The sequence below is a fragment of the Pinus tabuliformis genome, chromosome 5_1 (assembly GCF_031772625.1).
Source record: "Pinus tabuliformis cultivar Carrire ecotype Pingquan chromosome 5_1, CPIR1, whole genome shotgun sequence".
Classification (NCBI taxonomy): Eukaryota; Viridiplantae; Streptophyta; class Pinopsida; order Pinales; family Pinaceae; genus Pinus; species Pinus tabuliformis.
Genome location: NC_142305.1, coordinates 622,745,746 through 622,772,984, shown reverse-complemented (window position 1 = coordinate 622,772,984; position 27,239 = coordinate 622,745,746). Strand labels below are relative to the sequence as shown.

The 27,239-nt window shown below is 39.0% G+C and overlaps 1 protein-coding gene and 1 pseudogene across 2 annotated transcripts in view; both read left to right on the top strand.

The window, feature by feature from the left end:
* The window catches only part of LOC149166477 (uncharacterized), a 277,345-nt gene that overhangs the window by 175,793 nt on the left and 74,313 nt on the right, over positions 1–27,239 (top strand). The window lies entirely within an intron of this gene.
* On the top strand, positions 3,427–4,044 carry LOC149166478 (putative pyridoxal 5'-phosphate synthase subunit PDX1 pseudogene; annotated as a pseudogene).

Below are 27,239 nucleotides of genomic sequence, written 5' to 3'. Positions count from 1 at the left end.
CCATGACCCTAAGACTGAGACCAATACCCTCCAAGACCAAGACCAACCCTTTTGAGTGATGTGCCAACTTTGATCTAGTCAAACCCAGTCAAATATTTTCCAATAGCACCTTCTCGACCTTCTGCTGCAAGATTTTTGGCCTCCAACTACAGATTTGAAATTTCGACCCCCAACAACTATTGCTACCACATGTGGGAACTTTGATCTTCTTCTGGAGCCCTCCTCTGATCTTCACTTTCCTTTCCTTGACTTCTAGAGCTTGAGAGAGACCATTGGTGACCTTCGCTTGACCTCTTTGCCTCCTTTCCTCCAAGATCAATCTTGTAGAAAGATGCCCTAGGTTAGCGTAGAAACCCTAGTCCTCTTTAGCATGTGTGAGAGAAAGATAGCTCAAACACAAAACTTCTTTGTCCTTCTCCTCTTGTGCTGCCTCTTCCTTCTTCTTCCTTTGCTAGAATGAGAGATGAGTGAGTGTCTTCAAGGAGGACGAGTCCTCTTTTATATATAGGCTTCTTCAAGGGTGGACGTGGCTCTTCCTTTAGGCCGACTTTCCAGCTATCAGGCCGACTTGGTCTTGGAGGTTATTCTGACACTTTTAGAGACAAAAATATTTTTCTTTACAAGTTACAATGTGCCCAGTGGGGTCTTCTTATGACAATGACTCTTTTGACTTCTTGAGCTATGACAAACCCTAGAAGCATTCAATGGGTGCTTGACCTATAAAATAAAAAACCTTGAGCATGAAATCCATGCTCCATAAAAAATAATAATAATTTTCTTTTTTACACAATTTACAAGAATATAAATTACATTTCATACTTATGAAGACCGAACCTAGTTACACATTTTTCAACACCAAGTCCATCCAAGAAAGATCTTCTTTGTCAAATGCTAGTCCTTGGGTCTCTACTATCCACTCTGATGATGGATCAAAGTCTTCCAAAGTTATGTTGCTTGATTTAGGTGTCTTGTCCAACAACTGGTTTTTCCTCAACTTGAGGTTGTACTGAACATAAACTATGTCATTCAATCATTTTTGCTCCAAATGGTTCCTCTTCCTTGTGCGTATTCGCTAAAAAACACTCCAATTCCATTCACACCCTGAAGCCCCAACTGAGAAAAATATTAAAAAAATAAAAAATAATAAAAAATCGCTTTATTGGGCCCCACACATGAGTTGTTAGGCTACTGCACTAAACTGGCCGGTTTCGTAACAGAACTAGCCGGTTTGTTACCGAACAGGCCATTTCCGGTTTGTTGCACCAATCCGAACCGGTTTAAGGCTGAAAACGGTTGACCGATCGTTTCGGTCCAGTTATGATAACATTACTCTTCACCCTGCACTAGGCTGCTACATTCTACAGATTCAAATCTCAAAATCCATCCCTTGTTGAGCAAATCCTTCCAGACCACTTTCCCTTCCTAATGAGATGAGCTGTAAAATGACCACATGTTGTAGCCGCTACAACAACACCCAAATTTTTTTGGCATATCCAAAATTTTGCGTTCCCCTCTGCTCGCCTCAAGCCATTAAGGTTATGTTCCAGTTGTTGATTGGTTAATCTCCCCTTGACTTGTTCTTACCCTACCTTTGCATTAGGGTTTTCGAGGTTTGATTTCTTTCCCATGACTTCGGAGATTATCCCTATGTAATATGCCTTTCAATCAATGGTGGCATCGTGTGTGGGCAGACAAGACTTCAATTTGGTTTTCATGATGCTGACCATACTAGGGTTTGGGAGAAACCCTAAATTGGCAAAAGAGTGATCCCCTTCCTGTTTTAACCTAATTTGCATGCCTCTAGGGGTGCATTCTCATCGGCATTGCACGACATCATGGTGAAATTCATTGCAGAACATGTTCCCCTAGGTTCTTGGATGATCCTAGACCTCAACATGTAAATTAGGGTTTGTGAGAATTATCTATTCCCCTTGCATCCTTGTAACCCCATAGATATGTGATTGAGGGTCCAACTCTGCTTTAAATTAATCCTCCTTCTCTAGGATGTTTATCATCTTCACCTCTTTCATCTCATCTCGAAGCATGACCACATCAGTAGCATTAGGTTTTACGGGAATACCTTTTGTTGATGACTTTGCCTCACCATCATCCTCATCCCTTCCAAATTCATGAGGGTTGATGTATTGTTGTCCTCATCATGCGCATCCTTGAAGCTATAGCTGGTTAGAATGGGGATCACCGTCATGTTTTTGCCTCACCCTTATGCCCCCATGTGTGCACCCCCATTAGCATCGATTCTCACTGGCTTTGCATCATTACTAGGACCCCTTGAGTCCTCCACTTTAGATTGAAGGATGACTATCCATGGTTGTAGGCACCGATCAAAATCGGTCAAGATCAATGCAGTTGAATGTGTGTTTTCTACATTACCATGTTTGATGGACTTGTTACGTGGATCTCTACAGGTGAATGCTATACTGTTTTAAAGAGTTGAGGATGGGTGTAAGTGACAACTCCCGATCGCAAGTCACCCACACAACATAGTTTTACACACGGGTCGCAGAGTCACGTCTTGGACTTCTAACCGAAAGCACCACCTATTTGAGAGTTGCGACTATGTGATCTTCATAGGTCGCAATCCCTCCTAGGTCGCAGAGTCGCACTACAGGGCCTTAGAAAAGCATAAAATAAGGTGCGATGTCATTCAAGTGTGACCAGTCGCAGAGTCACGTCAAAGCGCTGTGAAAGCAACCAAATGATGCGACCTGCGCTATGTTGCGACCGAGCGATCTCCAGCGGGTTGCACTTCCACCTAAGTCGCTGGGTCGCATTGCAAACGCCTCAGGCGAGCTTCCAGGGAGTGCGACAAACCCTTTGCTGCGACTACGCAACTTTTAGTGAGTCACACTCCCTTCTAGGTTGTGAGGTCGCATTCTTAGGCCTCAGGAAAAGCAACGAAAAGATGCGACCTTCACGCATTGCGACCATGCAACCCCTACCTAGGTCCCTGAGGCTCATAAGTTGCAGCAACAATCCATTGGATCTATGTTATGATGCGACCATGTGACCCTCGTACCATTGAAATGCCACTTGGCTACTTGGCATTGAAAATTACTGTGGGTCCTTCCTCCAACAAAGCTTCATTGCAACATGCTTGTTGAGGATGCTATTAGGGCAACTATTAAAGAATATGAACGAAAGAGAGCAAGGAACACTAAGGTGAAACAGGAAGGAAAAGTTGCTGAAACCTAAAACCAATCTGCTCGACAAAGTTCTCATGATCACTTGTAAGTGTTTGGTGGGATGTTTGTATAAATGCATACGAGGTTGTTTATGCCTGGAAGTTTTCTTCATTCAAAGAAATTTGAGATTTGTTTTCTCTTCCTCATAATGAGACGCTGTAAGTATAGTCGCTTGTCAGTTATTATCGCGCGCTTGAGGTCTGAGATTTATTTGGAGTTGTAATTGGCAAGTGATGGAGTTGTCACCATCTATGGCAATGGTGTAATAACTGATCCGAAGAAATCTTCATATGCAGTCAAGGTTGGTCTGATTCAAATGCTTAGAGGGCAGGGGGTGACCATGGATATGGTCAATACTGAACATACTAAAATAGTTGAAGAAGATGGGGCTGCTGCTGTGATGGCATTGAAGCGAGTGCCTGCTGATATTAGATCTCAAGGAGGAGTGGCTCGGATGAGTGATCCTAGGCTTATCAAGGAAATTAAGCGTGTCGTGACCATCCCTGTCATGGCCAAGGCTAGAATAGGTCATTTTGTTGAAGCCCAAATTCTAGAGGCCATTGGTATTGATTACATTGATGAGAGTGAAGTGCTCACTGTTGCAGATGACATGCACCATATCAACAAACATAATTTCCGTATACCCTTTGTGTGTGGTTGCTGGAACCTTGGTGAGGCTCTAAGAAGGATTGTTGAAGGCGCTGTTACGATCAGGACCAAAGGAGAAGCTGGTACTGGTAATGTTATTGAAGCAGTGAGACATGTAAGGTTTAGGCCTATTCAAAAGTGGCGATCCAGCTTGCCAGGCCCAAGAAGTTGTGCAGGTGTTAACTCACTATAGTGACTCCCACGTTCTGCATGAGATTCCAGAGCACTGTTCCATAAGGATCAGTTTAGTATGCCATTGTTAGATGAAGAAATGCGCAAAGTTGAGTGGAGGAATTCGAGAGGCAAAACATTGATTGAAGAAGTGCAGGGAGACTATAAAGCTACTTTCTCTGAAAACATAGTGGCACAACAATTGACCACGTAAGGGTCTAAATTAGTTATTTATTAATGTCATTCTTTCAATTAGTTGACTGTATTTCTAGTATATTTAAAGTTATGTCTAACCAATGTTATTCGCCTGTAGGCAGAAGGAAGGAAGCGAGATGTTGGATTAGGGTTTCTCATGAAGCTTGCATAACTAGGGTTTCCTTTAGCAAGCAAGATGGTCCTTTACAAGTTCCAAGAACCTTTCAATAAACTCAAAGGCACATCACCAGAAGAGGGATGAATTCAAGTGAGGCATAGTGGCAAGAAAATGGGCCTGTCCCAGGATCGAGCATCCACATCATTGCAACATATGGGCAACAAGCGTCCTAGGGTTTCGAAGAACCCTCTACACCCTCCTCCTCTCTCTCCTTCATCGTAATGTAAATATTGCCCACGATAATGTCAATAGCTATGTTAGGATTGATTTGAGCATGTAATAATCATTTGGATTGAAAAACAAGTGTGTAAGCTCAAGAGTCATGACGGTAGCTGAAAGGGCATGAGGGGAGGTCAAGGGTCACGGTAGGTGAACAGTCACCTCATCTCCATAAATGTGCCCTCATGCCTCATGGTGGAAGGGACTTTAGCACTTGAGTTGAGGCTAGGATGAGATAGCTGATTTATGCTTGAGAGATAGAGGCACTCAGCTCTTGGCAGCTAGTAGGGTGGAGTTGCAGTGAGGCTAGGGTTTTGCATTGGGCAATGGTATGAGCAGCCCATGTTCCACTATTGGGTTTTGACCAATTGCAAGATATGTACTTGAAGTTGCAGCAACATTAATAAGATGTTCTTCATGTTTGGCACTGATTCCCATGCTTACTCATGGTGGTTGTATTGGTTGTCTGGTATTTTCACTATATTTGTATGTGTGCTTTCATACACACAATATGTTATGAACTGATTCATAGTTGTTGCATGTATGTTTTTCTTTCGAATCTGTGTTTACTTATTTCTTGCCATGTCAGTGATCTATTGTGAACTATTTTGCAATTAACTTCTAGCATGTTCTTGTTTATGTATGTCTGATTGGGTTTTGGCTCACTAATCCCTCTCATGGCATACCTCTTCTTATTGCTGCTAAGACTTGTTTGTACCTCTTTCTACAGTTTGTCAATCTTGGGCTGATTTTGTTTCATTGTCTGGGCATTTCATTCTTGTCCCCACTCTGACACCTCCTCATTTGATAACCAAGAGCGGAAATATTCATGGTGGCAGTCGGGCCCACATATTGGATGGGGCTCCTATCCCAAACAGTGTGAGGTCTAATTGGGACTTCACATCGGGGAGACCCCCTTATTTGTTGGCGGTACATTTAAGCCCGTCAACACCACACAATTGGGAGACAACTCTTGTAAGTTTCATGTAAGAAGTAGACACATTTCATCAAAACTTTTGCGTAAGAATACCAAATTTGAAATAAAAAATTTCAGGCAGGACTGCCAAGTTTGAAATCCAAGTTTGAAATGCTGGACACGAATGTGACATTGAAGTAATGTAGGTCGAAGTTTTATCCACTAACTTCATTAACTACTCGAAGTGTTGAAGTCCAGGCCGGGTAGTTGTAGGAGTTAGAGTGGTCAAGTCGCAATTGTGGTCATGTATGTATGGTGGACATGCCATTGGGCGCACTCACAATCTCTTAAGGTGCATTAAAGAACCTATAGCCTAGGAAATATTGCTTGCCATCTATGGCCATCATCAATGGCAACGTGCCATCCATCTCCCAAAAGTCGCATTATAGACTACTCCTTTAAATTAGGCCATATAAAATTGAAATCAATCAATATGGTTGACACAATTGGTCCATAAAGTCCTCATCGTTGTACTTGCAATCTCCATATCTGCATTATCATGGTACATCAGTATGATCCCCCTATATGACAACCAATTTAACATTGAAAAAAACCCACTAAGGTTAATTCAAATAAAAAATTAAGGTTCAATTAATAGAAGCCGTGACCCTTCTAATAACATAGGCGATAGTAGGAAACAAAATAATTACTTCTGTATATATATATATATATGGTGAAGTCTCAAAAAATGGTTACACATTTATAAAGTCAAGGAGGTGATATATATATTAGGTTAGACATATTTAAAAAGTCAAAAATGTGATATATGTATTAAGTTAGTTTTGAAATTTTAAAGAAAAGGGCCACACATATTTTTATAAAAGTAAATGGTGTTAGTCTCTGTAAGGGGTCTCAATCAAGACAATTATTATGTCCGGAAAAGTTAAAAAAATATTATTATATTTGAAGTTTTTAATTTTTTTTTAATGATAATCACTTTCATTATATTTCATTATGGTATATAGAAGAAGGCATAGATTCAAGTACAAGGAAAACATATATATGTAAGGCATAGATCCAAATACAATGTGTATCTATCTATCTATCTATATCACTGTTGCGAACATCGCAATGTTTTAAAAAAATCGCGATTTTTTCAAGGCAATGATTTTTTCGGCGATTTTTTATTTTAACAAAATCACGATCCGATCAGTGAAAATTGTTGGGGCGCAAAATAACGAACTTTTAGAGGTAATTTCGTTTTTTCTTGTTGCTCATTTTGCAGACAGAGGGAAATAATGAGAGCTAAGGAGGAGGAGAACTCATCTACAAGGGCAAGAGAGGAGAAAAGTGAAGGAATTTAGCGTCCAAAGCAAAAAAAATTCAAGTTTGGACCAAGCTTCTTCACAAGAGCGTGGTTTTCAGGTATGGCCATCAAATTTGGCCCTTTTTTGTTTTTTTCTTGTTTTTCCTTGGGTTTCTATCACCCATTTATTTTCCATGATTTTTGTTTGGATTTGAGTGTGTTTTTTTTTCATTTTTGTTGCATTTAGTGGAGAGGGTTTTTTTGGTAAAAAATGCAAAATCTTGATTGTTAATTTTATTTGTTTAATTTTTTCTTGTGCCCTAGTTTTTTTCCATCATTTTTGCTTGGGTTTGAATGTGTTTTTTTTGCCATTATTGTTGCATTGAGTTGAGGGTTTTTTGTTGTTGTCAAAAATTCAAAATGTTGTATGTAAATTTTAATTTCATTTGTTTAACTTGCAATTCTTCTTGTGCCCTAGGTTCAAACTTCAAACATCAAACTTCAATCTTACATTAAAACTCAAGATTCAACAAAGTTACAAACATGCCAAGGAAATTGGACCCTCTGTGGGAATTTGGTGAACCTGATGGAGGGTTTGACAAATCAAATTTGACTTGCAAGTTATGTGGGCATCATATGACAGGGGGGGTATACAGATTGAAGTATCACCTTGCACAAGTTCCTAGACATGAGGTAAGACCTTGCTCAAATACAAATCTTGAAATCATCCGAAGGGCCCTCAAATCATTGGAAGAAATAGAGACAACCAAATTGTCCAAGTTAGCTCTGAAGAGTCAAATAGCAAGGAGTAGAGTGTTAGGATTGGGAGGTGACCGTGAGCGTGGCACTGGTTCTACTTGACCATCAACATCTACACCCAACACTGTAGCTACCTCATCATTTTTTGTTCCTAGAACCACACTTGATGCACAATTATCTATCTCATCAGTTATTAAAAAAGGGAGAAGGAAGAAGCTGACAAGTTGTTGGGCAAGTTTCTTCTTTGGAGTGATATTCCTTTTAACGTTGCCAAGAATCCTTGCTAGGGTACAAAGTCCCTCATATGATGAATTTAGAGGGCGCATTCTTCAAAATGAAAAGGTTGACTGCACTAAGAGATTGGAAGAGTTTAGGGAATCATGGGCACATACAGGTTGCATTGTGATGTCAGATGGTTGGATCGATCAAAAGGGTAGAAGCCTTAATAAATTCTTGGTTAATTGTCCTAAGGGGACATTGTTTATCAAATTTGTTGATGCATCTGCACATATCAAAGATGCGCGATTATTATGTGATTTATTCGATGTGTTCATTCAGGAGGTGGGTCCACAACATGTTGTCCAAGTCATAACGAACAATGCTGCAAATTATGTTGCTGCTGGAAAGATGCTTATGGAGAGGCATCCTAACTTATTTTGGACACCTTGTGCTGCACACTACATTGATTTGATGTTGGAAGACATAAGAAAATTTCCTTTTGTCAAGGATATTGTTGAATCATCAAAAAACATTACAAAATTTATATATAATCATGCATCTGTGGTTCATTTGGTGAGAAGATTCACCGACATGAAGCAGTTGGTGCGCCCTGCCATTACATGATTTTCCACCAGTTTCATATCTCTTCAACCCCTCTTGAATGCTATGTGGTGTTAAAGAATCTAGGGCATTTAGGTTACGACGAGATTCTTCTGACGATGATAACTCTTTGTGAGGTACTTTTTACTTTTTCTTATTACCACAATCTTCTCTTATTATTATCAGTGTGAGTTCTCTAACTTCATCAAACAACTACTAAAACGATTGAGACAAGAACACAAGTTATTGGCTCTCAGCCAGGGCAAAACCTCTCTCTCCTAGAGAGGAAAACCCTTCTGCAAATTTCTCTTATTGAAGCTTCAATTGACAAATGCCAAACCCTAGACCCTTGACAAAAAAAATCCTCCAAGCACAAGTCAAGCCTTTCCCGTTGATCCGAGATCAATCCCTTCTGTTGCACCTTGACCTTCTTCTTCATCCTCCTTCAACTAATGGCTTTACTGCAGAAACCCTAGTTATGCATACCCTAGGAGAGGTATTCTTCCTTTCCTTCTTCGCTTGAGGTGGAGTCTTCTTTAATCAAGGAGAAGCCCTTATTTTTGACTTATACGAGCTCTTTTCCTCACTATATGTTGAAGGAAATGTAACTAGGTTCAGTGTTCATAAATGTACTTTTGATATTTGTATTTATTCAAGAAAAGAAATATTATTTTTATAATATATGTCAATGAGTTTCTTGCTCATTGAAATAGGTTTAGAACATATTAAAGTCCTATAGGTGAGTCAGAGTCAAAAGAATTATGTTGGAGACCTTAAGGGCATGTTACACCATGTATATACTTGTATAAAGAGTCAAAGGAAAACCCTCCAAGCAAAAATGAAGTCCTCTCCATGCAACGCCATCCTTCAGGAAGCAAACACAATGAAGAATCTTCAAGTCGGCCCAAAGGAGGGACATACCTCTATATATAGAGGCTGTCCACTCCCTCAAACGACAAGCACTTACCTTTGAAATTAGCGAAGAAGGATAGCCAAGAAAAGGTGAAGAGAAGATGAGTTTGAGGAACCTCTAATGCATCGAAGAAGGAGAAGTCAAAATCAAAGTCAAATGCACTGTTTTTAGGGTGAAAAACAGTCACACGTGCGAGAAACAGAGTCATCTCTGTGGTCATAACATCAACAATATAACAATCCCATATCTCTCATTGTTTGGGCTAGTAAGTTAGGCCTATAAGGCCTTCTACTCAAGCGAAGGAAAGACTCACGTAAGTGAAGATCAAAGGAGCATAATATTCAAGTAAATCATCCACACATGCGAAGAACTAGGACAACTGTACAATCACACCAAGTCTACATCTACATCTCAAGAAGGATCTCGTTTGGTTGAAAGAAGGAAGGTGCCTACATGTGTAAAGGATATCACTAAGCATAGAAGAGAAGCATCTCATCTAGAGCTCACATAAGCTAGGTCTATCTCTAGTCAAAAAATGGAGCAAAGTGCTGAAAGAAGGAGGACTAAGTGCCGGGGAACAAAGTGCAGAAAGGAGTACTTGACTTGTGCTTGGAGGATATTATTGTAAGGGGTCTAGGGTTTGGCATTGATCAATTGAAGCTTCAATAAGAGAAATTTACCGAAAGGTTTTCCTCTCAAGAGGAGAGGTTTTGGCCCTGACAGAGAGCCAAGATCTTGTGTTCTTGTTCTTATGTTTTTGGTAGTAGTTTGAGGAAGTACACACACATGCATTAATAATAAGAAGAAGATGATTAAGCAAACAAGAAAAAGTAAAAAGACTCCACAGATTGTTATCAAGTCAAGAAGAATCACACTACACCTAATTGCCCTTGATTCTTCAATATGGTATCAGAGCTAAGGTGACACATCAAGGAAAGGGCATCTCAAGAACACTCATTAAGGAAGGACATCTACAAGGTTGAAGCATCGAGCCAAGAAATCTCTATCACATCAAGGACAAGAAGGTCTACCATCCATCACTCATCAAGGAAGACTACAAAGCAAGAAGAAGAGCCTTACATAAAAGAAGAGCAAATCAAAGAAGGACCTACCTCAAGCTACAAGTCATCAAGCAAATCTCAAGCAAGTCCACTTGGAGAACGCAACTTGAATAACATCAAGATCTAAGGAAGGCAAGCCATCAAGGAGAAAGCAAGTCCACTACATTTCAAAATCTATCAAGTAAGTATATGTCCCCTTCTGAATATACACCAATGTCTTTTTGCAAGGAAAGCAACAAATTGGTAGGTACCAATAACTTTCTTGCATGGAAGAAGAAGACCGATTTACTTCTCAAGGAGAATGAACTTCTAGAACACATCAAAAGGAATATCACTATCCCTGCTAAGGAACAAACTCAAGCCTTAGCCAAGTACAATAAGGATGAGACAAGAGCTCAAAGGATTCTAATAGAATCCATCAAAGACTCTCCCATTCCTTATCAAAAGAAATCTATGACAAACTAGTAGAGCTATTCTCAGTAACCACTGCTGGAGAAGTGATATCTCTACGAAATGAATTGTACAAAATGAAGATATTAAAGGAAAGAATAGCTCCGTACTTCATGAAGATCTCTGAGATGAGGGATCAACTTCAAGAGCTAGGCAAAGTCATGTCTGATAGAGAAATGACAATTGTAGTACTCAATGCTCTACCTGAGGATTGGGGCAACTTCACATCAAGAATATATGCCAAGAAGGAAGCCACCCCACTAAGTGAAATGTGGTCTCTATGCAAGATAGAGGAAACAAGACTCAAAGCAAAGGAAGATGTGGGATCAAAGGAGCAAGCTTTTGCTACCATGGCCAAGAGAAAGGGAAAATTTGGCAAATTTGGTCCACGAAGAACAAACAACAAAGATATGTCTAGAGACCAATGCTTTGGATGCCAAGAATATGGACACTACAAAAGGAATTGTCTTAAATTGAAGGACAACAACAACAAAAGAAAAAGGGAAGAAGCTCATGTGATTCAAGAAATGAAAGAAGAAGACAAGAAGCAAAAGAAGGAAGATCCTCCGGATCTCTAGTTGACTAAGTCTACTTCTTTAGTTAAAGTCTTCTTCCAAAGTTTTGAGTAGTATAGGAGCGTGTAGGAATAGAATAAAATTGCATGGCTAGAAACATCTTCTAGAATCTAGAAGCTTGATGTACATAGAGTTCAAAATACTCGTGTAGAAGGATCAGTTATAAATAGAACAAAATGCATGGTTAGAAATATCTTCTAGAATATAGGAGCATGGTAGATGTGAAAATTCTACCACTACAGGAACTGATTTAGTTTTCCTACTTATTTCATCATAAGTTATTCATGAAATTACTTCAACAAACATTAAAATAAACATTGCTGCAGATATCACATCGTAATACAGAAACAAAAATATGCACACATTGACACAGTTATTTTGGACTAGTGTCCCCGGAAAAACCCAATGTGGGAAAACTAGTGCAGTAAGGGAGGCTTTTATTATTCATCAATTTTCTTGTACAACAGGGTGCCAAAATTGCTTACGCACAGATAAACAAACTTCTAGCACTTTCCTAAACCCAGTGTAGGCCCCACTGACCTCTGCTACAGCCTGAAACCATCTGCATCAACCTACTGAGGCTTTGTGCAGCCTCTCTGGGCTTCTGCGTCACTCTTGCAGCCTTTGTGTGGTTGACGCAGTTCCTTCTGGCTTTGCGCAATCTCTGCTGCCTCTGCGTGGCTTCCTCTAGCCCCGCGTTTGCCTCTTCTGCGCTGATCTCTTGTCTCTCTATTCTGTATTTGTTGCCTCCTGACTGCTCTCCAGACCACTGGTTCAATTTCTCAGCAAACCCCACTCCAGAAATTGAACTGATTGGTCTCCCTCAGTGTGTTTTCCAAGTGCCCCTCAAGCCTCCTCTTATACTTCTTCTGTTGACATTTCAATGGTCGAGATTAAGTCGCTAATCAACGACTAAGATTAGATCTGGCTTGATCCATGTCTTTTGGACCATTCTAACATAGATTCATATTAATACACATTAATATTTTATTTTCCCTAAGTTTAGACTTAGGGACTCCATTAAAATATTAATTATTTTAATATTTCCTGATTTTTTTAGAATCTGCCCAAACCCTTTCTGGGTATTGGAGATCTCATGTGCCCCAACCTATCCACCAAACTTCGTGGCTAGAGCACATCCGATGTTACACCAAATCAACAATAGATATAGCTCAAGATATTGATTTAGAAGGAGCATACCTAGTATAGGATTTCATCCACAATGAGAGAAAATTGATCATGATTAAGAATCTTAGAAGACCTCCATCATAAAAAAGAAAGAAACATTTGCAGGGTAAGAGTCTTCAAGATCCTCTGATGGAATCTTCAAAAGAAGATTCATAAACAAAAGTATATGTCTCATTGGGAGTCCCATTTATGGGATTCAAGAAAAGGATGATATGCAGGAAGTTAAGATGAGGCAAGAAGGGCCACACCAAGGACAACCAAATGAAGCTAAGATGATCAAATGAGAATCAAGATGAGGTATGTATGCATCAAAGTTAAGTCATGCCATCATATGTATACTATTGAGTCATGGGAATAGTTTTATGACATGATCAACTATGAAAGAATTTCTTTCACCAATGACATGCTCGAAGGCATGTACTACATTGTAATGAAGGTCAACGAAAGGAAAATACTCACATAAGGAGTATAAGATTGTTGACTAAGAAGCAAGAAGAAATGTTGACTAGTCCAAAAAGCAAGTAATGAAGAAGTGCTCCCACAAGGAGTGTAAGGTGGTTGCCTAATCTATCCAAGAAGAAGCAAATGAAGAAAGAGATCAAGCATGAGAAGAACACCATGAATCACTATCTGACAAAGATCCATTGAAGATATCTCCTGAAAGAAGGCAGGACAATTTTGACAAAGGAAGGAAAAGATCAAGGGACCCTTGACACCTATGAAGGCCTTGGAGATATGAAAGTTGCAGATAATTGATTCTACTCTACAAAGATGTCATGATGAAGAAGCCATCCAACAAAAGCACCATTTAATGTTGAAGCAATGTCAAGATGAAGTCATGAAGGGCTACAAGATCAATGCATGGGAACAAGCAAGTATAATGAAGCATCCATGTGAAGAGTAGTCCAAAGCATAAACAAGATGACAAAGGAGTAGCTAGATGACAAGAGAACCTGATATATGTCAAGAAGGACACTTTCCACGAAGGAAGCAATGACCTGACAAACTAGGAAGGAAAGTGATCAATGGATGGTACCCTACCAAGAAGTAGATTCGAACAAAGACTTCATGACATCGAAAAAAGGAAGGCGATCAAGAAACTGGAGGACCCACGAAGAAGAAGCTGTTGATGAATGGACAAGTCCCTAGCTAAGAGGGAGTTATAACAAGTTCCCAATTACAAAGGAACTTGGACAAGTACCTTGTCAGAGGATACTTGGGCATGTCTTCCTCATTCAAGAGGAAGAGACATACACAACATTCTTGTCTTCACTCAGGAAGAAAGAATGGGAGGATTGGGTAATCATCTGGCATCCGATACTCTTTGAGGATGTGTAGGGCATCCAAGACAAGAATAGGCAAGAGGACCGATATTATTTGAGGGCTGGGAACCCAAGATAAGAATAGTGCTAGAAGGTCATACTTCGTGAACACCCAGGTGGGTATGTACCTTGAGAGACAATGACTAAGGTGTCTATAAGTCATTGGTCTCGCCAACATTGTGCTCTGATCTATTGAGAGATAGAACTGTCAGTGAAGGGATTGCTATGGAAACAATGTTGGTTACTATGATGCTATAACAGATGGATTGCCAATTCGGTTTCTCTTGTGTGAATTCTTCAAGATTGAAAAATAGACAAACACCTTGTAATGTTGTATGAATATCTCCCTAGTTAAGAGGGAGTGTTGAAGGAAATGTAACTAGGTTTGGTCTTCATAAATGTACTTTCGATACTTGTATTTATTCAAGAAAAGAAATATTATTTTTATAATATATGTCAATGAGTTTCTTGCTCATTGAAATAGGTCTAGCACATGTTAAAAGTGCTATAGGTGAGTCAAAGAGTCAAAATAATTATGTTGAAGACCTTAAGGGCATGTTACACCATGTATATACTTGTATAAAGAGTCAAAGCAAAACCCTCCAAGCAAAGACGAGTTCTCTCTATGCAACGACATCCTTCAAGAAGCAAAAACAATGAAGAATCTTCAAGTCGGCCTAAAGGAGCGACATACTTCTATATATAGAGGCTGTCCACTCCCTCAAACGACAAGCACTTACCTTTGAAATCAACGAAGAAGGATAGCCAAGAAAAGGTGAAGAGAAGACGAGTTTGAGGAGCCTCTAGTGCAACGAAGAAGGAGAAGTCAAGACCGAAGTCAAAAGGACTGTTTTTAGGGTGAAAAACAGTCACACGTGCGAGAAACAGAGTCATCTTTGCGGTCATAACAACAACAATATAACAATCCCATATCTCTCATTGTTTGGGCTAGTAAGTTAGGCCTATAAGGGCTTCTACTCAAGCGAAGGAAAGACTCACCTAAGTGAAGATCAAAGGAGCATAATATTCAAGTAAACCATCCACACGTGCGAAGAATTAGGATTGCTGTATAGTCACACCAAGTCTACATCTACATCTCAAGAAGGATCTTGTTTGGTTGAAAGAAGGAAGGTGTCTACATGAGTAAAGGATATCACTAAGTATAGAAGATAAGCATCTCATCTAGAGCTCACATAAGCTAGGTCTATCTCTAGTCAAAGAACGAAGAAGGAGGACGAAGTGCCGGGGAGCAAAGTGTCGAAAGAAGGAAGACTAAGTGTCAGGGAACAAAGTGCAGAAAGGAGGAAGGACTTAACTTGTGCTTGGAGGATATTCTAGTCAGGGGTCTAGGGTTTGGAATTGATCAATAAGAAGCTTCAATAAGAGAAATTTACTGAAGGGTTTTCCTCTCATGAGAAGAGAGGTTTTGGCCCTGACAGAGAGCCAACATCTTGTGTTCTTGTTCTTACTTTTTTGGTAGTAGTTTGATGAAGTACACACACATGCATTAATAATAATAAGAAGAATATTAAGCTAACAAGAAAAAGTAAAAAGACTCCACAAATTGTTATCAAGTCAAGAAGAATCACACTAGACCTAATGGCCCTTGATTCTTCAACATGGTATCAGAGCTAGGGTGGCACATCATGGAAAGGTGACACATGGGATAACAACAATATGGTCCTTTTTTCTTCGCATGTGTGAGGTGATACCTTTAAGAATTGATGCTTTACTTGCTCTCTTTCCTTCGCTTTAGTTGTCTCTTCCTTCGCTTGAGTAAGAGGCCTAATTAGCACTCTTTTACCAGCCCAACCAAGCTTCTTCTTATGATTGTAATATCAACTCTTATATGGCACGTGTGACAGAAATCTGTCTCAAGATCAATCCTCCAACTTCGGCTAGGATGCTTCTCTTTCTTGCTGAAATAGAGACCCTTTCTCTTCCTTTCTCACACCTCTTCTAGCCCTCTTCTTCGCTGATTTCAGAGATCACTTATGTTTCTTTGGTGAGGTCGAATAGCCCTATATATAGGAGTCTGTCCCTCCTATTTGGGCCGACTTGATCAAGTGAGGCCGACTGTCCTTAAGACACTGAATTACTTCTTTTGTTGAGGCCGACATAAGGAGGAGGCTTTTGACTTTGCTTGGAGGTCATTCTTTGACTCTAATACATAGATTTACATAGTGTAACATGCCCACATGGGTCTTTAACAATTACATTGACTCTTTGACTTTCCTCGAAGCACTTAGACATGTACTTGACCTATCAAATGGGCAAGAAACCGGTTCTTGATAATGACAAAAATAATAATTCTTTTTTTTACAAGTACAAAGATCAAAATTACATTTATGAAGAATGAACCTAGTTACACTTTCTTCAACACTCCCTCTTAACTAGGCAGCTATTCATAAATCATTTTACAAGGTGTTTGGACATTTTCAATCTGAAGAATTCACATAAGAGAAATCTAATTGGCAATCCATCTGTTATAACATCCTAGTAACCAACATTGTTCCACAGCAAGGCCTTGATTGACAACGGTATCTTTCATTAGATCATAGCACAATGTTGGCGCGACCAATGACTATAGACACCTTCATCATTTTCTCTCAAGGTACGTACCCACCTGGGTGTTCACTAAGAAAGACCTTCTAGGACTATTCTTGTCTTGGGTTCGCAACCCTCAAAGAATATCGGTCCTCTTGCCTACTCTTGTTTTGGATGCCCTACACATCCTCAAAGAACATCAGATGCCAGATGATTACCCAATCCTCCATTCTTTCTTCCCAAGTGAAGACAAGAATGTTGTGTCTATCTCTCCCTTTCAATTAGGGAAGATATGCCCATTCCTGTGAAGGAATGTACCCAAGCTCCCTCTGACCAGGGACTTGCCCAAGCTCCCTCTTAATTAGGGACGTGTAAGAGCTCCCCTTCAACTAGGGACTCTTCTTTTCATCAACAACTTCTTTTTGTGGGTCCTTTAGCTGCTTGACCAATTTCTTTCTTTGATGTCATGATATTAAGTCGAGCTTCTTCCTTTTATGTCATTAGCCATCCATCACTTTCCTTCTTGGTTCGTCATGTCATTCTTTTCTTCATGGAAATTGGCTTACTTGATTCATATCTGGAACCTTCTTCATATGGCTACTTATTTCTCATCATGCTTCTTTCTGAAATTTCCATCCTACACATGAATGGCAGTTGTACTTGCACTTACAACTTTTGTTCCAGTAGCCCTGCATGACCCCATCCAGATATTACTCAAGAAAAAATCGAAATATGACATTAAGTCAAACAATACCTTTCGAGAAGGCTCTTCATCATGACATCTTGTTGGCTTGAATCATCCGCATCCTGCATGTTCACATCTCCAAGGCCTTTCTAGGTGTCAGGGTCCTTTGATCTTTTTCTTCCTTTGTCAAAATTCTCGTGTCTTCTTCCAGGAGATGTCTTAACAAATCTGTCGGATGTTGATTCCGAGTGTCCATGGTGTACTTTTATCTCTGATCTCTTTTCCCATATGCTTCTTTATAGGTTTCCTATTCAATTACCTCATACTCCATATGAGGTCATTTCTTGTTGACCATGCTTCCAGAGCAATTCCCCATGATCATTAATACAAATGATGACTGACTTAACTGAAAAACATAGATGCATACATACCTCATCTTAGTTCTTTCCTTGATCACCTCAGCTTCCTTTGACAGCTTCCTTGATTGAGATTGCCTCGATCTCCTTTGCTTTCTTACATCTTTCTCTGCCTACATCCTTTCTTGAATCCCCGTAGGTGGAATTCTCATCGAGACATTTGCCTTTTTTGAAAATCATGAACCTTCTATTGAAGATTCCACCGGAGGATTCTTATAGTCCTCATCCTGGAAATGCTCCTTCTCGTTGATGATACTGGCCTTCTAAGATGATTCTTCCTGATCATGATCATTCCTTTATGCAATGATGAGGTCATTCAATGGCTACATCTATATGAATATCTATATCTGAGCTATGCTCTTCATCATGACATCTTGTTGGCTTGAATCATCCGCATCCTGCATGTTCACATCTCCAAGGCCTTTCTAGGTGTCGAGGGTCCTTTGATCTTTTTCTTCCTTTGTCAGAATTCTCCTGCCTTCTTCCAGGAGATGTCTTAACAAATCTGTCGGATGTTGATTCCTAGTGTCTACAATGTCCTTTTATCACTGATCTTTTTTCCCATATGCTTCTTTATAGGTTTCCTAGTCAATCACCTCATACTCCATATGGCGTCATTTCTCATGTTGACTTTTATCGGTGTGTGAACCATGCCTTCGTGCACATTCTTAATGAAAGAGATCTACCCTATTTTTGACCATGCTTCAATAGAAATTCCCCATGCTCATTAATACAAATGATGACGTGACTTAACTAAAAAACGTAGATGCATACATTCCTCATCTTAGTTCTTTCCTTGATCGCCTCAACTTCCTTTGACAACTTCCTTGATTGAGATTACCTCAATCTCCTTTGCTTTCTTAGATCTTTCTGTGTGTACATCCTTTCTTGAATCCCCATAGGTGGAATTCTCATCGAGACATTTGCCTTTTCTGAAAATCATGAACCTTCTATTGAAGATTGCAGCAAAGGATTCTTATAGTCCTCATTCTGCAAATGCTCCTTCTTGTTGATGATGGTGGCCTTCTAAGATGATTCTTCATGATCATGATCATTCCTTTATGCAATGATGAGGTCATTCAATGGCTACATCTATATGAATATCTATATTTGAGCTATCTCTACACAATGCTCCTATATTTCTAAAGATGCCATTCTCATAAATCATGCATTCTATCCTGCTGCTACATATTCCTATGATATCCATAATTTTAAAGAGAACTTATGTGAAGAAGTTGATCTTAGTCATAGTAGATATTCGAAGGGGCTTCCTTCTTCTGCTTCTTCTCTTCTTCTTTCACTTCTTGGGTAATGTGGGCTTCTTCTCGATTCCTCTTATTGTTGTCCTTCTTGAACTTAGGGCAATCCCTCTTATAGGGTCCATATTCTTGGTAGCCAAAACATTGGACTTTGGACATATCTATTTATTTTACCCATTCTTTGTGGACCAAACTTGCCAAATTTCTCTTTTCTCTTGGCCATAGCAGGAAATGCCCGTTCCTTTGATCCCACATCATCTTTGGCTTTGAGTCTAGTCTCCTCAATTTCACATAGAGACCAAAGTTCATTCAACAGGGTGGCTTCCTTCTTGGCATATATACTTGATGTGAAGTTGCCCCATTCCTCAGGTAATGCATTGAGCACCACAGTTGTCATCTCTCTCTCTGACATAACTTCTCCTAGTTCTTGTAGATGGTCTCTCATCTCAGAAATCTTCATGGAGTAGGGATCTATTCCTTCTTCTTTGGATATCTTCATTTTATATTATTCATTATGCAACGATATCACTTCTCCAGTTGTAGTAACTGAGAATAGCTCCACCAACTTCTCATAAATTTCTTTAGATGTTTCAAGTTTGGAAACATAAGGAATGAGAGGGTCTTTGATGGATTCTATCAGAATCTTTGAGCCCTTGTTTCGTCCTTATTATACTTTGCTAGGGCTTGAGTTTGTTCCTTTGTAGGAATAGTGACATTCCCTTTGATGTAGTCCATTACTTCATTTGCTTTTAGAAGTAGACCAGTCCTGTTTTTCCATGCAAGGAAATTAGCAGTCCCAACCAATTTGTTGCTTTCCTTGGAAAAAGACATTTTGATATGTTCAGAAGAGTTCTTGCAACTTCCTTGAAAATTTGATGATTTGACTTATTAGATCTTGGAGTTCTTCAAGATGCTTCCTTCAAGGTGCCTTATGAGAGATCAACTTGGTGATGAAGACTTCCCAATATGTAGTTCTGGAGATCTTCACTGATAGGCCTTGATCTTGGGTGCCTTCCTTTGAAGTCGAAGAATCTTTGGTGGAGACTCTTCTTGGATGATCCTTCTTGTAGATGCCTTTGGATGGAAGGCCTTCTTCTTTCTTTGTTCCCAGAATAGTAGTCCTTTTTGATAGATCTAGGAGAGGAGATGGTAGTCCTTATTTTGATGGATCTAGGAGAGGAGATGGTAGTCCTTCTTATTTTGATGGATCTGGAACCCTAGCTTGTAGATCTGATGCTTCAACCTTTGTGTTCTTGAGATGCCCTTCCTTGATATGTCACCTTAGCTCCGATACCATGTTGAAGAATCTAGGGCATTTAGGTTAGGATGAGATTCTTCTGACGATGATAACTATTTGTGAGGTACTTTTTACCACAATCTTCTCTTATTATTATCAGTGTGAGTTCTCTAACTTCATCAAACAATTACTAAAACAAAAGAGACAAGAACACAAGGTATTGGCTCTCAGCCACGACAAAACCTCTCTCTCCTAGAGAGGAAAACCCTTCTGCAAATATCTCTTATTGAAGCTTCAATTGACAAATGCCAAATCCTAGCCCCTTGATAAAAAATCCTCCAAGCACAAGTCAAGCCTTTCCCGTTGATTCGAGATCAAGCCCTCTTGTTGCACCTTGACCTTCTTCTTCGTCCTCCTTTCAACTGATGGCTTTACTCCCAAAACCATAGTTATGGATACCCTAGGAGAGGTTTTCTTCATTGGCTTCTTCGCCTGCGGTGGAGTCTTCTTGAATCAAGGAGAAGCCCTTATTTCTGACTTATACGAGCTCTTTTCCTTACTGTAGTCACAAATCTGAGATAGCAGTAGTATGGTCCTTTTTCTTTGCACATGTGAGGTGATACCTTCAAGAATTGATGCTTTACTTGCTCTCTTTTATTTGCTTTAGTTGTCTCTTCCTTCTCTTGAGTAAGAGGCCTAATTAGCACTCTTTTACTAACCCAACTAAGCTTCTTCTTATCACTGTAATAGAAACTCTTATATGCCAGCAAAATGAACCCTTCCTCATCGCATGTGTGACAGAAATCTGTCTCAATATCAATCCTCCAAGTTCGGCTAGGACGCTTCTCTTTCTCGCACCTCTTCTAGCCTTCTTCTTTGCTGATTTTAGAGATCACTACTCTTTCTTTGGTGAGGTCGAATAGCCCTATATATAGGAGTTTGTCCCTCCTATTTGGGCTGACTTAATCAAGTGAGGTCAACTGTCCTTAAGACACCACATTACTTCTTTTGTTGAGGCCGACATAAGGAGGAGGTTTTTGACTTTTCTTGGAGGTCATTCTTTGACTCTAATACATAGATTTACATAGTATAACATTCCCACATGTTTGGAATTTCTAAGTCTGACACGTTAGAAACTCTTCATGCACTTTACTGATTTATTCCTACCTACTTGTTTTGTTAATTAACAAGTTATTTACCATGTAAATACTGGAAATAAATACAAGTACATGCTCAACACATTATAGATCATCAGTTGAAGGAAATAGAAACAAGCACACAAGTAACACCGTTGTTTTTGGACTAATGTCCCCAGAAAAACCCAATGCGGGAAAATCAATGCAGCTATCTGAGGGTTTGATTTATTAAGCAGTTTCAGAATACAATCTGGGTGCCAAATTCGGCTCACCCAACAGAGAAAAATCTTGGCAGTAGTACCTCTCTACTTAGAAGCAGATATTCTGGTTGAAACCTCGAATAAACACTCTGGCAGCTCCACAACTTCAATTTGCCCCACGAAACCCCAGTGCCAGTCTCTAGGGACTGCGTCAACCTCTCTTTGGCCTAGCGTTAGCCCAATGTCACTCTGGCTTGGCCTGCGTCAGCCCTCTGGCCCTTTGTGTCACCCACGCTGGCCCTTTGAGGCACTGCCCATCTCGTGGCTAGCTCTGCGTGAGCCCTGGCTGGCTCTGTGTGAACCCTTGGTTGCTTCTGCGTCCCTCTCTCTGGCTACTGCGCTGATCCTCCCGGTGCTATCTCTGCCTCTTTGCTTCTGTATTCATTGCCCCTCAACTGCAACTTCGATCACTCTCTCAACTTTCTCAGCAAACCCAACGCCAGAAAGTCGAAATCTTGATCTCTTGGTGTGTTTTCCAAGTGACCCTCAAGCCTCTTCTTATACTTTTCTCGTTGACGAATCAACGACCGAGATTAAGTCCCTAATCAACGACTAAGATTAGATCTGGCTTGATCCATGAATTTTGGACCCTTCTAACACAGTTTTATATTAATTCACATTAATATTTTATTTTCCCTAAGTTTAGACTTAGGAACTCCATTAAAAATATTAATTATTGTAATATATCTCAAACTGTTTAGAATCTGCCCAAACCCTTTTTGGGTATTGGAGATCTCATGTGCCTTAGCCTCTCCACCAACTTTCGTGGCTAGAGCACATCCGATGCTACCCCAAATCAACACCACATGGGTCTTTAACAATTACATTGACTCTTTGACTTTCCTAGAAGCACTTAAACATGTGCTTAACCTATCAAATGGGCAAGAAACCCATTTTTGATAATGATAAAAATAATAATTCTTTTCTTTTACAAGTACAAAGATCAAATTTGCATTTATGAAGATCGAACCTAGTTACACTTTCTTCAAATGGATGTGAAGAGAATGTTTCTTTCAGAGGAGTGGCGTGATTTGGCATTTAGCCGCGAACCAGAGGGAGAGGCCATATGCAGGTTAGTTTCATACCAAGAAAGCTTTTGGGGAGGAGTGCAGGAGGTGTGTAGCATTACTGAACCTTTGGTAAAGGTTCTTCGATTAGTTGATGGAGACAAGCCCGCAATGGGCTACTTGTATGAGGCCATGGATAGGGCCAAAGAATCCATTCAAAGCTACTATGATGATAAGGGGGATGAGGGTTTTGAGAAACAACAACTCCTATGGGAAGTGATTGATGAGCAATGCATCAATACACACCATCGTCCCATTCATGCTGCAGGGATCTACCTGAACCCACATTTTTTTACTCCTGTGGTTTCTTATTTGACGCTAAGGTCATGGATGGATTCTTCACTTGTGTTTAGAGGATGGTGCCATCTCCAGCAGAATGTGCATAAATCTCCGAAGAAATGCAGATATATAGGATGGTAGGTGGTACATTTAGCTTTGACATGGCTGTTGTGGATAAGAAGACTAAAATGCTAGGTAAGCTTTAGTTTGTTTCAAATTTCATTGTCTCTTCAAGTTCATACTTTGCTTCAACTTTCAAATTTCATTTTTTTCTTATGTTTATCTTATTTGTTGTAGATGCATGGTGGAGAAGTTATGGTGGCAGAGTACCCAATCTCTGAAGGCTTGTCATTCGAGTGCTCAACCAAACATGTAGCTCCTCAGGATGTGAGCACAACTGAAGTGTATTTGAAAAAATACAAATCAAGAAGCGCAATATGTAAAAATATTCCAAATTTCCAATTAATTTTTTTAATTCATTAAATAATATTTTTTTTATAATTATTATTTTATTATTTATAATTTATTAATTTATGACCCTTGTACAGGTTGGAGTCCCAACAACTTAATGACATGGTCTACGTCTACTACAATATTTGATTGTGGGTGAGGCAACTTGAGAGGACACTTGATGTGGAGGCCATCTCATTGGATGGGATTGAGACAACTGTTGCATGGAGGGTTGAGGTTGAGAGGACTATCATGGAGTCGGTCCCTGATTGGTTAGAGCAGGAGGTAGTGGACGTGGTAGAGGAGGAGGAGGAGGAAGAGGAGGAGCAACAAGAGGAGGAGGTGACACCACCTACCCTTGTCACCAGTAGAGGACGTGGTCTACCTCCTATAGCTCCTAGTTCTTTAGTTTCTAGAGCACAATAGAGTCCATAGCCAGCTCTACTGCCATGTACATCTAGAGGGAAAGCTGTTGCATTTTCTTGCAAGAGGGCAGAGGAAATAAATAGTATTAGTTATTTGGTTCATTTAATTGTATATGACATTATGACTCGTGATATGAGAGACATTATTATATTTTTTGTTGATATTTTGAGGCTGAGTTGGGACATAGGACTTAGTATTCAGGACAGATTCACTGTTATGTGTGATGTAGCACTAGAAATGATATTACACATCTTATATATTAGTTCTTTTTTCATATTTATGTGTCAGTGCATTTATTTTATGTTGTGGATGCTTTAGATATTAAAAAAAATGAAATAAAATTGAATATTTTTGTATTTGCCGATTTTACCGATTTTTTATGATTTTGGACCCTCACCGATATAATCCCGATCACAATGTTCTTAACATATATATATATATATATATATATATATATATATATATAAGGAAAAGGGTTATAAAAAAGGTTGCTTTTAAAAGCCAGAGTATTTATATTTTCAAGGGCAAGATATAATTCGAAAATGAAGGAATGAAGATTTTCATATAAAAGTTTTTCAATTACAGATTATTTACATTAAAAGAGGGAGCATACAAGAAAAAGAGATTAATATTATTATCAGTATGAGTGGAAAGGAAAATTACATCAATATTAAATTGGAAAATCAATTATATATTTTAGAACCAAATATAGGTGAAAAAATATATTTTTCAAAAGAAACAATATGAAATTAAGTACTTACAAGTGAAAATCAATGATTATGAATGTATATCTCAATTCAATATTATAACTATGTTTGAAGAAAAAATTGGCATAATTCTCAGTTCAACCTTGTTTGAAATGCTGGGTACCTTCATGTTAAACATAAAGAAAAGCTATTTGACTTTTCTCGAAAAGAAGAAAATGGTGACGCTTCAAGGCATTACAGTAAAGTTAGATATGATAGTACCTTCATCCAAAAACCTGAATGATATATCAAAACTTAAAAGTAATAAGGAAAATCAAAAGTCAATGTCAAAGATGCAACAAGAATTTAACGATGTTATTACATATAAAAATGAAGAAATTTCTCACTTGAGATACCACACTAAAAAACTGCTTGCACAACTCAAGAAGTTGAAGGCTACGAAGGAAAATTAGAACAAGAAAGGGAAGGTCTTGAGATGAAGCTCAATGAAGGCCTATCAAAATGTCATGTCCCCAATTTCGATTTTTTTGCACTAGAGACAATTTTGGAAAGAAGAGACATTTCCGACATTGGGATTTAGGAGATAAAAGGAAAATTGCAGCTCTAGTGGAATGTGGGGGCCATAAGAGAGAAATTTGACCCAAGGAGGGAAATCGCACTCTTGGAGGAGAGAAAAGGGAAGGAAGTGCGAATTAGGAGAGAGAGAGAGTGGGGACCATAAGTGGAGAAGAGGCGAACATATTATAAATAGAGCTTGAGGGCCTCACTTTTGGTATCTTTGGTCATTTTACAATTTCAACGTTAGTTCTCTTGAGCTGCTTAGCCAAGACAACCATGCTATTAAACATAACGAATTTCTGTGTGGGAATTCCACCTCTACCTTCGGTGAACTTCGAGTGTCACCCTAAGAGAGTAAGAAGAAGTCCATCTCAGGGCTTCTCTAGGAGCTACATTGCAGACTATTTCTAGCTGGTGCGCACTTCTCTTAGGTTGTAGAAAGAAATTGAAAGCGCTGAGAGAAGCTACCAAACAATGGAGTTTTGGCTGGAGAATTTGTAGAGATTTATTCATAGGGAAGACGAGTTTTTCCTTGGTGATTTGCAAGGCTGAGAGTGCTGCGTTTTGGAGGGCCGAATTTATCTATTTCAAGGCCTGTGTAAGGGTTTCTGGATAGCTACTGCGCATCTTTTTTTTAAAGGAGATTTGGGGAGTCCAGGCTAAGGAGAAATAAGGAGGTTTGGAGGAGTGACCTGTAGGGGTTGGAGGAATTTTTTCTAGGAATGGATTGGATTTCTACGACAAAATTCTTTCTACAGGACACTTTTCTAGCTAGTTAGAGCCATAGGCATTTCTTGGGGTCACCGGGACACGTTGGATTCAACCCAAACCTTTTTTGGGTTTATTGAGAGGAGGCTCCAGCTAATTTTATAGAATTTTTTGGGAGGAGGCTACATTCTTATAACAAGGTGTATTGCTGGTTAACTGAAAAGTTTGCATTACTTGGTGGGTTTAATTTTGCTTGGAGTTGAGCTAAACCTTTTCTGGGTATTTCTGGGTTTTAGAAGAAGAGACCGTGACGGCAATTTCAGATTGATTCGGGTGATATTGAGGACACAATTCCAGTTCTATCCTAATAGCTGTTAACAAAATTTCTGGGTAGTGCGCAAATTTTGTGGGGAGCTTTTTAGCGCTTGGATCTTCAGTTTTTCGCCTGCGTTTCGCATTGCTTGCATAAGCAGTCCTAGGTTCCATTGTTCTATCGTTGCACTCAAGTTTTATCAATATTAATAAAATGGACTTGTTGTTCCGCCTTTATTTCTTGGTGTTTGATATGCATGCACAATAATTGTCTATGGTTGCTATTTCCTTGTATATGTATCTGTTTATTGCTATAATTTTCAATTTGGAACATTACACAAAACAAGAGGAAGGCAATTCTTGCTTAAAGGGCCTTAATAAAAAATTGTTGGAATAAATTAAAATATTTAAGAATGACAAACATGAGTATCAAAATATTAAAATTAAAGTCGATGAATTGGAAGCTGAAGAACTTTCATGTCTACGACATCATAATCAAAATCTACTTACAAAAATTTAGAAACTTAAAAATTTTAAGAAAACATTGGAGAATAAATTAGAAGAACTTATCACAAAAGAAGCATCAAAGATTTTAGAAGTAGCAATCCAAGTTGAAGAAAAGGGAACAAATACTGATCTAGATAATATCATAATTCAAAAGTGTCCCATTTCAATTGAAGTGAAGACATACTTGGATGTGCAGTTCAAACGATGGAAATTCCAAATGAAGATCCATCGATCAATCAAGCAACATCAGTTTGTGAAGAAAATCATATACCTAAAGCAAATCACATTACAAGACCTCCTTATCGACATCCAAATCATAAGAGCAAATATCTCAACCAATTAGCATATCAATATCATCCAGGACAAAAACAATTGACTTACATTTCGAAAAATATTGATGCTAGCACGATTAATTCTCATGAAAACAATTCATCTCGGGAATCAAGTAAGTGTAAGGTTCCACTAAAGATTGGATGGTTAGATTATTTCTCAGAATTTCAATTTCGCTGAGCAATTAGAATTTCATATCGTCTTGTATCATTGAGTATGACAGTTCCAAGAATTGGGCAAGAGATGAAGACATAACTTGACAACAAATATATCATACTTTTTCATCAATATCCATTGAGGGCAAAAACATTTATAAAAGGGAAGATGATGTTATGAACATAAATAAATAATAATAATAAAAATAAGTATAATTAATAATTATGACAATACATGTTTGATCATTTCAAACATTGCGACAAAGGGCATCCCACC